This window comes from Mesoplodon densirostris, chromosome 4, assembly GCF_025265405.1.
Source record: "Mesoplodon densirostris isolate mMesDen1 chromosome 4, mMesDen1 primary haplotype, whole genome shotgun sequence".
Lineage (NCBI taxonomy): Eukaryota > Metazoa > Chordata > Mammalia > Artiodactyla > Ziphiidae > Mesoplodon > Mesoplodon densirostris.
This window is the reverse complement of record NC_082664.1, coordinates 113,158,351-113,173,822: the sequence shown is the minus strand read 5'-3', so window position 1 is coordinate 113,173,822 and position 15,472 is coordinate 113,158,351. Positions and strand designations below refer to the sequence as shown.

Sequence of the window (15,472 nt, the reverse complement as noted above, 5' to 3'; positions counted from 1 at the left end):
CCTGTGTGATGTCGTGGGATGGGCTGTCATGATTGGGTTGCAGGGGCTGGCCACGTCTTCCCAAGAATGCGTCCTGTTCGTGATGTGCTGGCATCAGCTGCCCACGAAGGCGATGGCTTTGGCAGTACATGAGGATGTGGTTACATACTTAACCTGCGTAGAGTTGTGATCCCGTTGCCGGAGGTATGTCGCCCAAAGGGTGTCTTGCGGGATGCCGAGAAGTTAGACATGTTGAAGCGTCTGTGCCGCTCACCTTGGGGGTATTTGGGTTATGCGAACATGCCCTTTGGCCACTTTGTTTCCTTGTTTGGGAATGTGCAAAGCGAAAGTGTTTCTCCGAGAGGGCATGATGCGGCCAGCCCTTGTGGCACGCAGGAGTTTTGGATAGCTAGTGGTTTATCTGGAGCAGTCCATTGGCGGAGCAGAGATACGTTCAGTGTTCTGATGCCAGGTGCGCTGCCGTGGACAGCCACTGTGCCCTTTGAAGCTTGCAGGTCCCCTCGCGAAGCAGAGTTCTTCTATTGGAAATCGGTCTGTGGTCCTCGGGGACAGTGCCTTTGATCACTGTGAGGTTCTCGGTAGTGTCACGCTATCAGTGAAGAAGTGCCAGGATGCATGGGGTATGGTCAGTGTCATCAAAGCAGTCATGTTTGCAGTCTGCCATCCCTGGTATACAGTGACCCCGTGTTTGAATGATGTCTGTGGCTTCCAGTAGGTTCGACTTACCCGGTGGGCAGGAGGAGTGCATGTACGACAACACTGTCAAGAATTTGAGTGTTTCCTCCGGGTTCAGGGCCGCCAAACCTGGTGGCTGGATGCTGGCAACACGTGCCTGGGAAGCTAGCCTAGTTTCCGCAGTGGGGTTTGAACGTGGGTCTTGGTTACTGAAGCCCACCACTTCCTGTGGTGGGCATTCCCATGGGTCCTCGCAAAGTGATTTGGCATAGTTGGCAATAATTGGCAGTTGGGCCGAATTATGTTAGCCCCTTGAGAGGTGCCGGGCTGCATCTTGTGTGTTGCCAGTCGCAGGTCGGCCCGCCCATAGGAGGTTTCCTTGGTCCTAAAAATGATGGGAGTGGCCCCAAGTGCACATTACATATTCTACTAGGTTGCAGGATTTCTGGGTCCATCTATATGTTACACCCACTGTCGGAAAGCAGGTCTCGTCAGGTGTTTGTGCGTTGGTCAGAAGGCTTGGTTGTGGAAGAGTGGAAGTCCGTGGCCTATTTCAAAACCCCCTGGGTTTCAAAGTTCACATTCAGTCTGTTGAAGCTTGAAGAGGTCTTTCTCCATTCAGTTGGTGGTTCCAAATCCAGGACGCTGTGTATAAACTCTGGCTTTTATGGTTCGAGGTCTCAGGAGAGGGCCACAGGGACACACAGAGAGCAAGATGCGGATTCAGAGGCACACGAAGACGCCCACAAGCGCGTTCTTGTGGGCAGTAACAGTCACACACGCGCACATGCGTGAAAACTAAAATATACCCTCTCACGTACCGGCCAACGTACACGCCTTATTTCCTGCAGTCGTGCTGTCAGACAAACATTGAGTTCTCTGTAAAGGTAGACATCCTTGGGAGACAGGGTCCGAGCTCAAGCCCAGGTAAAACTTCTCATGAATCATGATCTCTGAGTACACCGGTCCAATTCTGAAGCCTGCCTGATTTATGTCCAGTTCTCAGGTGCAGCTGCTGGACGAGGCTGGCCGTCGGCAAAGACAAGAAGACCTACGTGTTGGCTGATGACTGCAGGTGCTAAGGAAAAGTGGAAACATGACGCGGGGGCATGTTGCTACGCGTGGCTCTGGCTAACTCAGGAAGGTAGGCTTTCACCCACCCTAAGATGTGCCATTGGATATGAGGTTTTCCTCAGACGGTCCCAGTGGCTGCAAGAGTGGATTGACTGTTGCTCTTTCTGAGTGGCCTGAGGGCTGTAGATTCCCCAGGGTTTTGGTGTACTCCGAGGTCATCTCTCCTCTTCAGACCCCCACGGCATGCCCGGTTGTGTTCTGCAGCGTCCCAGCCTGTGCTTGGATCGATGATGACACCCTTGTATGCATTCCTTGGAAAATCTGAACAAAATGAGTGAGAACACTCTACCGTCTCCTCATCGAATCTGAGGTCCAGCACGTTTCGTCTCTCGGGGGTATGGGAGAGTGAGGAGTGAGGGCCAGCGTCCCCTTCTGACCTGCATGCAAACACACACCAGGGTTCCAGAATTCGAGGTGCTCCTATCTGGGGGTCCACTGTGTCTGCCCATAAGCTGGGTCATCTACGCATATTAGGTCCCTGCTAAAAGACCGTTGAGGGCATGCGAGGGGGAAGGCTCTCCTGCTGGTCTTCAGTGTCGGAGTGCGTGCTGGTGTAGGCCCAGTAAGCTTGCAGCTTGGAAAGGTGTGCTTTGGCCAGGATCACATTTGTGCATGCAGCTTCGGGGGCTATTTCTGGAAGCCAAAATGAGGAAGCGTCCCAGGTTGTAGCCTGGAGCCTCAGGCCAGGCCTGTGTCCCTCCCCGTCATTTGTTTTGATGCGTTGAAGTCATTTAGTGCCCGGTGGGGATGGAGCAGTGGGTGGGTGTGGGCTGGGGTTGGTCTTCAACGGAAGGGAGCTGATGGATTAGGGCTAGGTATTGCCCATGTCGGCTACTCCACTGCAGATCCCGACAGAGTTTTGGCACTAAGTGGGTCATCGTGGAGTGGGGTTAGGACCGAGTGCTGCATTGAAGCCTGCGTGGTGGCTGCTGGCCTGCAGAAGATGGCAAGGCATCATGATGACAGTGTCCGGTGTGATGTCGTGGGATGGGCTGTCATGATTGAGTTGCAGGAGCTGGCCACGTCTTCCCAAGAATGCGTCCTGTTCGTGATGTGCTGGCATCAGCTGCCCACGAAGTGGATGGCTTTGGCAGTACATGAGGATGCGGTTACGTACTTAACCTGCGTAGAGTTGTGATCCCGTTGCCGGAGGAATGTCGCCCAAAGGGTGTCTTGCGGGACGCCAAGAAGTTAGATATGTTGAAGCCTCTGTGCCGCTCACCTTGGGGTTATTTGGGTTATGCGAACATGCCCTTTGGCCACTTTGTTTCCTTGTTTGGGAATGTGCAAAGCGAAAGTGTTTCTCCAAGAGGGCATGATGCGGCTAGCCCTTGTGGCACGCAGGAGTTTTGGATAGCTAGTGGTTTATCTGGAGCAGTCCGTTGGCGGAGCAGAGATGCATTCAGTGTTCCGATGCCAGGTGCGCTTCCGTGGACAGCCACTGTGCCCTTTGAAGCTCGCAGGTCCCCTCGCGAAGCAGAGTTCTTCCATTGGAAATCGGTCTCTGGTCCTCGGGGAGAGTGCCTTTGATCTCTGTGAGGTTCTCGGTAGCGTCACTCTGTCAGTGAAGAAGTGCCAGGATGCATGGGGTATGGTCAGTGTCATCAAAGCAGTCGTGTTTGCAGTCTGCCATCCCTGGTATACAGTGACCCCGTGTTTGAATGATGTCTGTGGCTTCCAGTAGGTTCGACTTACCCGGTGGGCAGGAGGAGGGCACGTAGGACAACACTGTCAAGAATTTGAGTGTTTCCTCCGGGTTCAGGGCCGCCAAACCTGGTGGCTGGATGCTGGCAACACGTGCCTGGGAAGCTAGCCTAGTTTCCGCAGTGGGGTTTGAACGTGGGTCTTGATTACTGAAGCCCACCACTTCCTTTGGTGGGCATTCCCATGGGTCCTCGCAAAGTGATTTGGCATAGTTGGCAACAATTGGCAGTTGGGCCGAATTTCGTTAGCCCCTTGAGAGGTGACGGGCTGCATCTTGCCTGTAGCCAGTCGCAGGTCGGGCCGCCCATAGGAGGTTTCCTTGGTCCTAAAAATGATGGGAGTGGCCCCAAGTGCACATTACATATTCTACTAGGTTGCAGGATTTCTGGGTCCATCTATATGTTACACCCACTGTCGGAAAGCAGGTCTCGTCAGGTGTTTGTGCATTGGTCAGAAGGCTTGGTTGTGGAAGAGTGGAAGTCCGTGGCCTATTTCAAAACCCCCTGGATTTCAAAGTTCACATTCAGTCTGTTGAAGCTTGAAGAGGTCTTTCTCCATTCAGTGTGGGGTTCCAAATCCAGGACGCTGCGTATAAACTCTGGCTTTTATGGTTCGAGGTCTCAGGAGAGGGCCACAGGGACACACAGAGAGCAAGGTGCGGATTCAGAGGCACACAAAGACGCCCACAAGCGCGTCCTCGTGTGCAGTAACAGTCACACAAGCGCACATGCGTGAAAACAAAAATATACCCTCTCACGTACCAGCCAAGGTACACACCTTACTTCCTGCAGTCGTGCTGTCAGACAAACATTGAGTTATCTGTAAATGTAGACGTCCTTGGGAGGCAGGGTTCGAGCTCAAGCCCAGGTAAAAATTCTCAGGAATCATGATCTCTGAGTACACCGGTGCAATTCTGAAGCCTGCCTGATTTATGTCCAGTTCTCAGGTGCAGCTGCTGGACGAGGCTGGCCGTCGGCAAAGACAAGAAGACCTACGCGTTGGCTGATGACTGCAGGTGCTAAGGAAAAGTGGAAACATGACCCGGGGGCATGTTGCTACACGTGGCTCTGGCTAACTCAGGAAGGTAGGCATTCACCCACCCTAAGATGTGCCATTGGATATGAGGTTTTCCTCAGACGGTCCCAGTGGCTGCAAGAGTGGATTGACTGTTGCTCTTTCTGAGTGGCCTGAGGGCTGTAGATTCCCCAGGGTTTTGGTGTACTCCGAGGTCATCTCTCCTCTTCAGACCCCCACGGCATGCCCGGTTGTGTTCTGCAGTGTCCCAGCCTGTGCTTGGATCGATGATGACACCCTTGTATGCATTCCTTGGAAAATCTGAACAAAATGAGTGAGAACACTCTACTGTCTCCTCATCGAATCTGAGATCCAGCACGTTTCGTCTCTCGGGGGTATGGGAGAGTGAGGAGTGAGGGCCAGCGTCCCCTTCTGACCTGCATGGAAACACACACCAGGGTTCCAGAATTCGAGGTGCTCCTATCTGGGGGTCCACTGTGTCTGCCCATAAGCTGGGTCATCTACGCATATTAGGTCCCTGCTAAAAGACCGTTGAGGGCATGCGAGGGGGAAGGCTCTCCTGCTGGTCTTCAGTGTCGGAGTGCGTGCTGGTGTAGGCCCAGTAAGCTTGCAGCTTGGAAAGGTGTGCTTTGGCCAAGATCACATTTGTGCATGCAGCTTCGGGGGCTATTTCTGGAAGCCAAAATGAGGAAGCGTCCCTGGTTGGAGCCTGGAGCCTCAGGCCAGGCCTGTGTCCCTCCCCGTCATTTGTTTTGATGCGTTGCAGTCATTTAGTGCCCGGTGGGGATGGAGCAGTGGGTGGGTGTGGGCTGGGGTTGGTCTTCAACGGAAGGGAGCTGATGGATTAGGGCTAGGTATTGCCCATGTCGGCTACTCCACTGCAGATCCCGACAGAGTTTTGGCACTAAGTGGGTCATCGTGGAGTGGTGTTAGGACCGAGTGCTGCATTGAAGCCTGCGTGGTGGCTGCTGGCCTGCAGAAGATGGCAAGGCATCATGATGACAGTGTCCGGTGTGATGTCGTGGGATGGGCTGTCATGATTGGGTTGCAGGAGCTGGCCACGTCTTCCCAAGAATACGTCCTGTTCGTGATGTGCTGGCATCAGCTGCCCACGAAGGGGATGGCTTTGGCAGTACATGAGGATGCGGTTATGTACTTTACCTGCGTAGAGTTGTGATCCCGTTGCCGGAGGAATGTCACCCAAAGGGTGTCTTGCGGGACGCCAAGAAGTTAGATATGTTGAAGCCTCGGTGCCGCTCACCTTGGGGTTATTTGGGTTATGCGAACATGCCCTTTGGCCACTTTGTTTCCTTGTTTGGGAATGTGCAAAGCGAAAGTGTTTCTCCAAGAGGGCATGATGCGGCTAGCCCTTGTGGCACGCAGGAGTTTTGGATAGCTAGTGGTTTATCTGGAGCAGTCCGTTGGCGGAGCAGAGATGCATTCAGTGTTCCGATGCCAGGTGCGCTGCCGTGGACAGCCACTGTGCCCTTTGAAGCTTGCAGGTCCCCTCGCGAAGCAGAGTTCTTCCATTGGAAATCGGTCTGTGGTCCTCGGGGAGAGTGCCTTTGATCTCTGTGAGGTTCTCGGTAGTGTCACTCTGTCAGTGAAGAAGTGCCAGGATGCATGGGGTATGGTCAGTGTCATCAAAGCAGTCATGTTTGCAGTCTGCCATCCCTGGTATACAGTGACCCCGTGTTTGAATGATGTCTGTGGCTTCCAGTAGGTTCGACTTACCCGGTGGGCAGGAGGAGGGCACGTACGACAACACTGTCAAGAATTTGAGTGTTTCCTCCGGGTTCAGGGCCGCCAAACCTGGTGGCTGGATGCTGGCAACACGTGCCTGGGAAGCTAGCCTAGTTTCCGCAGTGGGGTTTGAATGTGGGTCTTGGTTACTGAAGCCCACCACTTCCTGTGGTGGGCATTCCCATGGGTCCTCGCAAAGTGATTTGGCATAGTTGGCAACAATTGGCAGTTGGGCCGAATTTCGTTAGCCCCTTGAGAGGTGACGGGCTGCATCTTGCCTGTAGCCAGTCGCAGGTCGGCCCGCCCATAGGAGGTTTCCTTGGTCCTAAAAATGATGGGAGTGGACCCAAGTGCACATTACATATTCTACTAGGTTGCAGGATTTCTGGGTCCATCTATATGTTACACCCACTGTCGGAAAGCAGGTCTCGTCAGGTGTTTGTGCATTGGTCAGAAGGCTTGGTTGTGGAAGAGTGGAAGTCCGTGGCCTATTTCAAAACCCCCTGGGTTTCAAAGTTCACATTCAGTCTGTTGAAGCTTGAAGAGGTCTTTCTCCATTCAGTGTGGGGTTCCAAATCCAGGACGCTGCGTATAAACTCTGGCTTTTATGGTTCGAGGTCTCAGGAGAGGGCCACAGGGACACACAGAGAGCAAGGTGCGGATTCAGAGGCACACAAAGACGCCCACAAGCGCGTCCTCGTGTGCAGTAACAGTCATACAAGCGCACATGCGTGAAAACAAAAATATACCCTCTCACGTACCAGCCAAGGTACACACCTTACTTCCTGCAGTCGTGCTGTCAGACAAACATTGAGTTCTCTGTAAAGGTAGACGTCCTTGGGAGGCAGGGTTCGATCTCAAGCCCAGGTAAAAATTCTCATGAATCATGATCTCTGAGTACACCGGTCCAATTCTGAAGCCTGCCTAATTTATGTCCAGTTCTCAGGTGCAGCTGCTGGACGAGGCTGGCCGTCGGCAAAGACAAGAAGACCTACGCGTTGGCTGATAACTGCAGGTGCTAAGGAAAAGAGGAAAAATGATGCGGGGGCATGTTGCTACGCGTGGCTCTGGCTAACTCAGGAAGGTAGGCTTTCACCCACCCTAAATGTGCCATTGGATATGAGGTTTTCCTCAGACGGTCCCAGTGGCTGCAAGAGTGGATTGACTGTTGCTCTTTCTGAGTGGCCTGAGGGCTGTGGATTCCCCAGGGTTTTGGAGTACTCCGAGGTCATCTCTCCTCTTCAGACCCCCACGGCATGCCCGGTTGTGTTCTGCAGCATCCCAGCCTGTGCTTGGATCGATGATGACACCCTTGTATGCATTCCTTGGAAAATCTGAACAAAATGAGTGAGAACACTCTACCGTCTCCTCATCGAATCTGAGGTCCAGCACTTTTCGTCTCTCGGGGGTAGGGGAGAGTGAGGAGTGAGTGCCAGCGTCCCCTTCTGACATGCATGCAAACACACACCAGGGTTCCAGAATTCGAGGTGCTCCTATCTGGGGGTCCACTGTGTCTGCCCATAAGCTGGGTCATCTACGCATATTAGGTCCCTGCTGAAAGACCATTGAGGGCATGCGAGGGGGAAGGCTCTCCTGCTGGTCTTCAGAGTCGGAGTGCGTGCTGGTGCAGGCCCAGGAAGCTTGCAGCTTGGAAAGGTGTGCTTTGGCCAGGATCACATTTGTGCATGCAGCTTCGGGGGCTATTTCTGGAAGCCAAAATGAGGAAGCATCCCTGGTTGGAGCCTGGAGCCTCAGGCCAGGCCTGTGTCCCTCCTAGTCATTTGTTTTGGCGCGTTGAAGTTCTTTAGTGCCCGGTGGGGATGGAGCAGTGGTTGGGTGTGGACTGGGGTTGGTCTTCAACGGAAGGGAGCTGATGGATTAGGGCTAGGTATTGCCCATGTCGGCTACTCCACTGCAGATCCCGACAGAGTTTTGGCACTAAGTGGGTCATCGTGGAGTGGGGTTAGGACCGAGTGCTGCATTGAAGCCTGCGTGGTGGCTGCTGGCCTGCAGAAGATGGCAAGGCATCATGAGGACATGTCCTGTGTGATGTCGTGGGATGGGCTGTCATGATTGGGTTGCAGGGGCTGGCCACGTCTTCCCAAGAATGCGTCCTGTTCGTGATGTGCTGGCATCAGCTGCCCACGAAGGGGATGGCTTTGGCAGTACATGAGGATGTGGTTACATACTTAACCTGCATAGAGTTGTGATCCCGTTGCCGGAGGTATGTCGCCCAAAGGGTGTCTTGCGGGATGCCGAGAAGTTAGACATGTTGAAGCGTCTGTGCCGCTCACCTTGGGGGTATTTGGGTTATGCGAACATGCCCTTTGGCCACTTTGTTTCCTTGTTTGGGAATGTGCAAAGCGAAAGTGTTTCTCCGAGAGGGCATGATGCGGCCAGCCCTTGTGGCACGCAGGAGTTTTGGATAGCTAGTGGTTTATCTGGAGCAGTCCGTTGGCGGAGCAGAGATGCGTTCAGTGTTCTGATGCCAGGTGCGCTGCCGTGGACAGCCACTGTGCCCTTTGAAGCTTGCAGGTCCCCTCGCGAAGCAGAGTTCTTCCATTGGAAATCGGTCTGTGGTCCTCGGGGAGAGTGCCTTTGACATCTGGGAGGTTCTCGGTAGTGTCACTCTGTCAGTGAAGAAGTGCCAGGATGCATGGGGTATGGTCAGTGTCATCAAAGCAGTCATGTTTGCAGTCTGCCATCCCTGGTATACAGTGACCCCGTGTTTGAATGATGTCTGTGGCTTCCAGTAGGTTCGACTTACCCGCTGGGCAGGAGGAGGGCACGTAGGACAACACTGTCAAGAATTTGAGTGTTTCCTCCGGGTTCAGGGCCGCCAAACCTGGTGGCTGGATGCTGGCAACACGTGCCTGGGAAGCTAGCCTAGTTTCCGCAGTGGGGTTTGAACGTGGGTCTTGGTTACTGAAGCCCACCACTTCCTGTGGTGGGCATTCCCATGGGTCCTCGCAAAGTGATTTGGCATAGTTGGCAATAATTGGCAGTTGGGCCGAATTATGTTAGCCCCTTGAGAGGTGCCGGGCTGCATCTTGTGTGTTGCCAGTCGCAGGTCGGCCCGCCCATAGGAGGTTTCCTTGGTCCTAAAAATGATGGGAGTGGCCCCAAGTGCACATTACATATTCTACTAGGTTGCAGGATTTCTGGGTCCATCTATATGTTACACCCACGGTCGGAAAGCAGGTCTCGTCAGGTGTTTGTGCGTTGGTCAGAAGGCTTGGTTGTGGAAGAGTGGAAGTCCGTGGCCTATTTCAAAACCCCCTGGGTTTCAAAGTTCACATTCAGTCTGTTGAAGCTTGAAGAGGTCTTTCTCCATTCAGTTGGGGGTTCCAAATCCAGGACGCTGTGTATAAACTCTGGCTTTTATGGGTCGAGGTCTCAGGAGAGGGCCACAGGGACACACAGAGAGCAAGATGCGGATTCAGAGGCACACGAAGACGCCCACAAGCGCGTTCTCGTGTGCAGTAACAGTCACACACGCGCACATGCGTGAAAACAAAAATATACCCTCTCACGTACCGGCCAACGTACACGCCTTATTTCCTGCAGTCGTGCTGTCAGACAAACATTGAGTTCTCTGTAAAGGTAGACATCCTTGGGAGACAGGGTCCGAGCTCAAGCCCAGGTAAAAATTCTCATGAATCATGATCTCTGAGTACACCGGTCCAATTCTGAAGCCTGCCTGATTTATGTCCAGTTCTCAGGTGCAGCTGCTGGACGAGGCTGGCCGTCGGCAAAGACAAGAAGACCTACGTGTTGGCTGATGACTGCAGGTGCTAAGGAAAAGTGGAAACATGACGCGGGGGCATGTTGCTACGCGTGGCTCTGGCTAACTCAGGAAGGTAGGCTTTCACCCACCCTAAGATGTGCCATTGGATATGAGGTTTTCCTCAGACGGTCCCAGTGGCTGCAAGAGTGGATTGACTGTTGCTCTTTCTGAGTGGCCTGAGGGCTGTAGATTCCCCAGGGTTTTGGTGTACTCCGAGGTCATCTCTCCTCTTCAGACCCCCACGGCATGCCCGGTTGTGTTCTGCAGCATCCCAGCCTGTGCTTGGATCGATGATGACACCCTTGTATGCATTCCTTGGAAAATCTGAACAAAATGAGTGAGAACACTCTACCGTCTCCTCATCGAATCTGAGGTCCAGCACGTTTCGTCTCTCGGGGGTATGGGAGAGTGAGGAGTGAGGGCCAGCGTCCCCTTCTGACCTGCATGCAAACACACACCAGGGTTCCAGAATTCGAGGTGCTCCTATCTGGGGGTCCACTGTGTCTGCCCATAAGCTGGGTCATCTACGCATATTAGGTCCCTGCTAAAAGACCGTTGAGGGCATGCGAGGGGGAAGGCTCTCCTGCTGGTCTTCAGTGTCGGAGTGCGTGCTGGTGTAGGCCCAGTAAGCTTGCAGCTTGGAAAGGTGTGCTTTGGCCAGGATCACATTTGTGCATGCAGCTTCGGGGGCTATTTCTGGAAGCCAAAATGAGGAAGCGTCCCTGGTTGGAGCCTGGAGACTCAGGCCAGGCCTGTGTCCCTCCCCGTCATTTGTTTTGATGCGTTGAAGTCATTTAGTGCCCGGTGGGGATGGAGCAGTGGGTGGGTGTGGGCTGGGGTTGGTCTTCAACGGAAGGGAGCTGATGGATTAGGGCTAGGTATTGCCCATGTCGGCTACTCCACTGCAGATCCCGACAGAGTTTTGGCACTAAGTGGGTCATCGTGGAGTGGGGTTAGGACCGAGTGCTGCATTGAAGCCTGCGTGGTGGCTGCTGGCCTGCAGAAGATGACAAGGCATCATGATGACAGTGTCCGGTGTGATGTCGTGGGATGGGCTGTCATGATTGGGTTGCAGGAGCTGGCCACGTCTTCCCAAGAATGCGTCCTGTTCGTGATGTGCTGGCATCAGCTGCCCACGAAGGGGATGGCTTTGGCAGTACATGAGGATGTGGTTACATACTTAACCTGCGTAGAGTTGTGATCCCGTTGCCGGAGGTATGTCGCCCAAAGGGTGTCTTGCGGGATGCCGAGAAGTTAGACATGTTGAAGCGTCTGTGCCGCTCACCTTGGGGGTATTTGGGTTATGCGAACATGCCCTTTGGCCACTTTGTTTCCTTGTTTGGGAATGTGCAAAGCGAAAGTGTTTCTCCGAGAGGGCCTGATGCGGCCAGCCCTTGTGGCACGCAGGAGTTTTGGATAGCTAGTGGTTTATCTGGAGCAGTCCGTTGGCGGAGCAGAGATGCATTCAGTGTTCCGATGCCAGGTGCGCTGCTGTGGACAGCCACTGTGCCCTTTGAAGCTTGCAGGTCCCCTCGCAAAGCAGAGTTCTTCCATTGGAAATCGGTCTCTGGTCCTCGGGGAGAGTGCCTTTGATCTCTGTGAGGTTCTCCGTAGTGTCACTGTGTCAGTGAAGAAGTGCCAGGATGCATGGGGTATGGTCAGTGTCATCAAAGCAGTCGTGTTTGCAGTCTGCCATCCCTGGTATACAGTGACCCCGTGTTTGAATGATGTCTGTGGCTTCCAGTAGGTTCGACTTACTCGGTGGGCAGGAGGAGGGCACGTAGGACAACACTGTCAAGAATTTGAGTGTTTCCTCCGGGTTCAGGGCCGCCAAACCTGGTGGCTGGATGCTGGCAACACGTGCCTGGGAAGCTAGCCTAGTTTCCGCAGTGGGGTTTGAACGTGGGTCTTGATTACTGAAGCCCACCACTTCCTGTGGTGGGCATTCCCATGGGTCCTCGCAAAGTGATTTGGCATAGTTGGCAACAATTGGCAGTTGGGCCGAATTTCGTTAGCCCCTTGAGAGGTGCCGGGCTGCATCTTGCCTGTAGCCAGTCGCAGGTCGGCCCGCCCATAGGAGGTTTCCTTGGTCCTAAAAATGATGGGAGTTGCCCCAAGTGCACATTACATATTCTACTAGGTTGCAGGATTTCTGGGTCCATCTATATGTTACACCCACTGTCGGAAAGCAGGTCTCGTCAGGTGTTTGTGCATTGGTCAGAAGGCTTGGTTGTGGAAGAGTGGAAGTCCGTGGCCTGTTTCAAAACCCCCTGGGTTTCAAAGTTCACATTCAGTCTGTTGAAGCTTGAAGAGGTCTTTCTCCATTCAGTGTGGGGTTCCAAATCCAGGACGCTGCGTATAAACTCTGGCTTTTATGGTTCGAGGTCTCAGGAGAGGGCCACAGGGACACACAGAGAGCAAGGTGCGGATTCAGAGGCACACAAAGACGCCCACAAGCGCGTCCTCGTGTGCAGTAACAGTCATACAAGCGCACATGCGTGAAAACAAAAATATACCCTCTCACGTACCAGCCAAGGTACACACCTTACTTCCTGCAGTCGTGCTGTCAGACAAACATTGAGTTCTCTGTAAAGGTAGACGTCCTTGGGAGGCAGGGTTCGATCTCAAGCCCAGGTAAAAATTCTCATGAATCATGATCTCTGAGTACACTGGTCCAATTCTGAAGCCTGCCTGATTTATGTCCAGTTCTCAGGTGCAGCTGCTGGACGAGGCTGGCCGTCGGCAAAGACAAGAAGACCTACGCGTTGGCTGATAACTGCAGGTGCTAAGGAAAAGAGGAAAAATGATGCGGGGGCATGTTGCTACGCGTGGCTCTGGCTAACTCAGGAAGGTAGGCTTTCACCCACCCTAAATGTGCCATTGGATATGAGGTTTTCCTCAGACGGTCCCAGTGGCTGCAAGAGTGGATTGACTGTTGCTCTTTCTGAGTGGCCTGAGGGCTGTGGATTCCCCAGGGTTTTGGAGTACTCCGAGGTCATCTCTCCTCTTCAGACCCCCACGGCATGCCCGGTTGTGTTCTGCAGCATCCCAGCCTGTGCTTGGATCGATGATGACACCCTTGTATGCATTCCTTGGAAAATCTGAACAAAATGAGTGAGAACACTCTACCGTCTCCTCATCGAATCTGAGGTCCAGCACTTTTCGTCTCTCGGGGGTAGGGGAGAGTGAGGAGTGAGTGCCAGCGTCCCCTTCTGACATGCATGCAAACACACACCAGGGTTCCAGAATTCGAGGTGCTCCTATCTGGGGGTCCACTGTGTCTGCCCATAAGCTGGGTCATCTACGCATATTAGGTCCCTGCTGAAAGACCATTGAGGGCATGCGAGGGGGAAGGCTCTCCTGCTGGTCTTCAGAGTCGGAGTGCGTGCTGGTGCAGGCCCAGGAAGCTTGCAGCTTGGAAAGGTGTGCTTTGGCCAGGATCACATTTGTGCATGCAGCTTCGGGGGCTATTTCTGGAAGCCAAAATGAGGAAGCATCCCTGGTTGGAGCCTGGAGCCTCAGGCCAGGCCTGTGTCCCTCCTAGTCATTTGTTTTGGCGCGTTGAAGTTCTTTAGTGCCCGGTGGGGATGGAGCAGTGGTTGGGTGTGGACTGGGGTTGGTCTTCAACGGAAGGGAGCTGATGGATTAGGGCTAGGTATTGCCCATGTCGGCTACTCCACTGCAGATCCCGACAGAGTTTTGGCACTAAGTGGGTCATCGTGGAGTGGGGTTAGGACCGAGTGCTGCATTGAAGCCTGCGTGGTGGCTGCTGGCCTGCAGAAGATGGCAAGGCATCATGAGGACATGTCCTGTGTGATGTCGTGGGATGGGCTGTCATGATTGGGTTGCAGGGGCTGGCCACGTCTTCCCAAGAATGCGTCCTGTTCGTGATGTGCTGGCATCAGCTGCCCACGAAGGGGATGGCTTTGGCAGTACATGAGGATGTGGTTACATACTTAACCTGCATAGAGTTGTGATCCCGTTGCCGGAGGTATGTCGCCCAAAGGGTGTCTTGCGGGATGCCGAGAAGTTAGACATGTTGAAGCGTCTGTGCCGCTCACCTTGGGGGTATTTGGGTTATGCGAACATGCCCTCTGGCCACTTTGTTTCCTTGTTTGGGAATGTGCAAAGCGAAAGTGTTTCTCCGAGAGGGCATGATGCGGCCAGCCCTTGTGGCACGCAGGAGTTTTGGATAGCTAGTGGTTTATCTGGAGCAGTCCGTTGGCGGAGCAGAGATGCGTTCAGTGTTCTGATGCCAGGTGCGCTGCCGTGGACAGCCACTGTGCCCTTTGAAGCTTGCAGGTCCCCTCGCGAAGCAGAGTTCTTCCATTGGAAATCGGTCTGTGGTCCTCGGGGAGAGTGCCTTTGACATCTGGGAGGTTCTCGGTAGTGTCACTCTGTCAGTGAAGAAGTGCCAGGATGCATGGGGTATGGTCAGTGTCATCAAAGCAGTCATGTTTGCAGTCTGCCATCCCTGGTATACAGTGACCCCGTGTTTGAATGATGTCTGTGGCTTCCAGTAGGTTCGACTTACCCGGTGGGCAGGAGGAGGGCACGTAGGACAACACTGTCAAGAATTTGAGTGTTTCCTCCGGGTTCAGGGCCGCCAAACCTGGTGGCTGGATGCTGGCAACACGTGCCTGGGAAGCTAGCCTAGTTTCCGCAGTGGGGTTTGAACGTGGGTCTTGGTTACTGAAGCCCACCACTTCCTGTGGTGGGCATTCCCATGGGTCCTCGCAAAGTGATTTGGCATAGTTGGCAATAATTGGCAGTTGGGCCGAATTATGTTAGCCCCTTGAGAGGTGCCGGGTTGCATCTTGTGTGTTGCCAGTCGCAGGTCGGCCCGCCCATAGGAGGTTTCCTTGGTCCTAAAAATGATGGGAGTGGCCCCAAGTGCACATTACATATTCTACTAGGTTGCAGGATTTCTGGGTCCATCTATATGTTACACCCACGGTCGGAAAGCAGGTCTCGTCAGGTGTTTGTGCGTTGGTCAGAAGGCTTGGTTGTGGAAGAGTGGAAGTCCGTGGCCTATTTCAAAACCCCCTGGGTTTCAAAGTTCACATTCAGTCTGTTGAAGCTTGAAGAGGTCTTTCTCCATTCAGTTGGGGGTTCCAAATCCAGGACGCTGTGTATAAACTCTGGCTTTTATGGGTCGAGGTCTCAGGAGAGGGCCACAGGGACACACAGAGAGCAAGATGCGGATTCAGAGGCACACGAAGACGCCCACAAGCGCGTTCTCGTGTGCAGTAACAGTCACACACGCGCACATGCGTGAAAACAAAAATATACCCTCTCACGTACCGGCCAACGTACACGCCTTATTTCCTGCAGTCGTGCTGTCAGACAAACATTGAGTTCTCTGTAAAGGTAGACATCCTTGGGAGACAGGGT

The 15,472-nt window shown here is 53.6% G+C and overlaps 5 non-coding genes across 5 annotated transcripts; all 5 read left to right on the top strand.

The window, feature by feature from the left end:
- The first annotated feature begins 2,030 nt into the window (after positions 1–2,030).
- LOC132489980 (small nucleolar RNA SNORD116) lies at positions 2,031–2,123 on the top strand. The gene has a single exon (XR_009532344.1). It is a non-coding gene; the product is annotated as a small nucleolar RNA SNORD116 (small nucleolar RNA).
- Positions 2,124–4,808: 2,685 nt separating this feature from the next.
- Positions 4,809–4,901, top strand: LOC132490124 (small nucleolar RNA SNORD116). The gene has a single exon (XR_009532484.1). It is a non-coding gene; the product is annotated as a small nucleolar RNA SNORD116 (small nucleolar RNA).
- A 2,684-nt stretch (positions 4,902–7,585) lies between these two features.
- LOC132489979 (small nucleolar RNA SNORD116) lies at positions 7,586–7,678 on the top strand. The gene has a single exon (XR_009532343.1). It is a non-coding gene; the product is annotated as a small nucleolar RNA SNORD116 (small nucleolar RNA).
- Positions 7,679–10,362: 2,684 nt separating this feature from the next.
- Positions 10,363–10,455, top strand: LOC132489978 (small nucleolar RNA SNORD116). The gene has a single exon (XR_009532342.1). It is a non-coding gene; the product is annotated as a small nucleolar RNA SNORD116 (small nucleolar RNA).
- Positions 10,456–13,139: 2,684 nt separating this feature from the next.
- On the top strand, positions 13,140–13,232 carry LOC132489977 (small nucleolar RNA SNORD116). The gene has a single exon (XR_009532341.1). It is a non-coding gene; the product is annotated as a small nucleolar RNA SNORD116 (small nucleolar RNA).
- Positions 13,233–15,472: the final 2,240 nt, after the last annotated feature.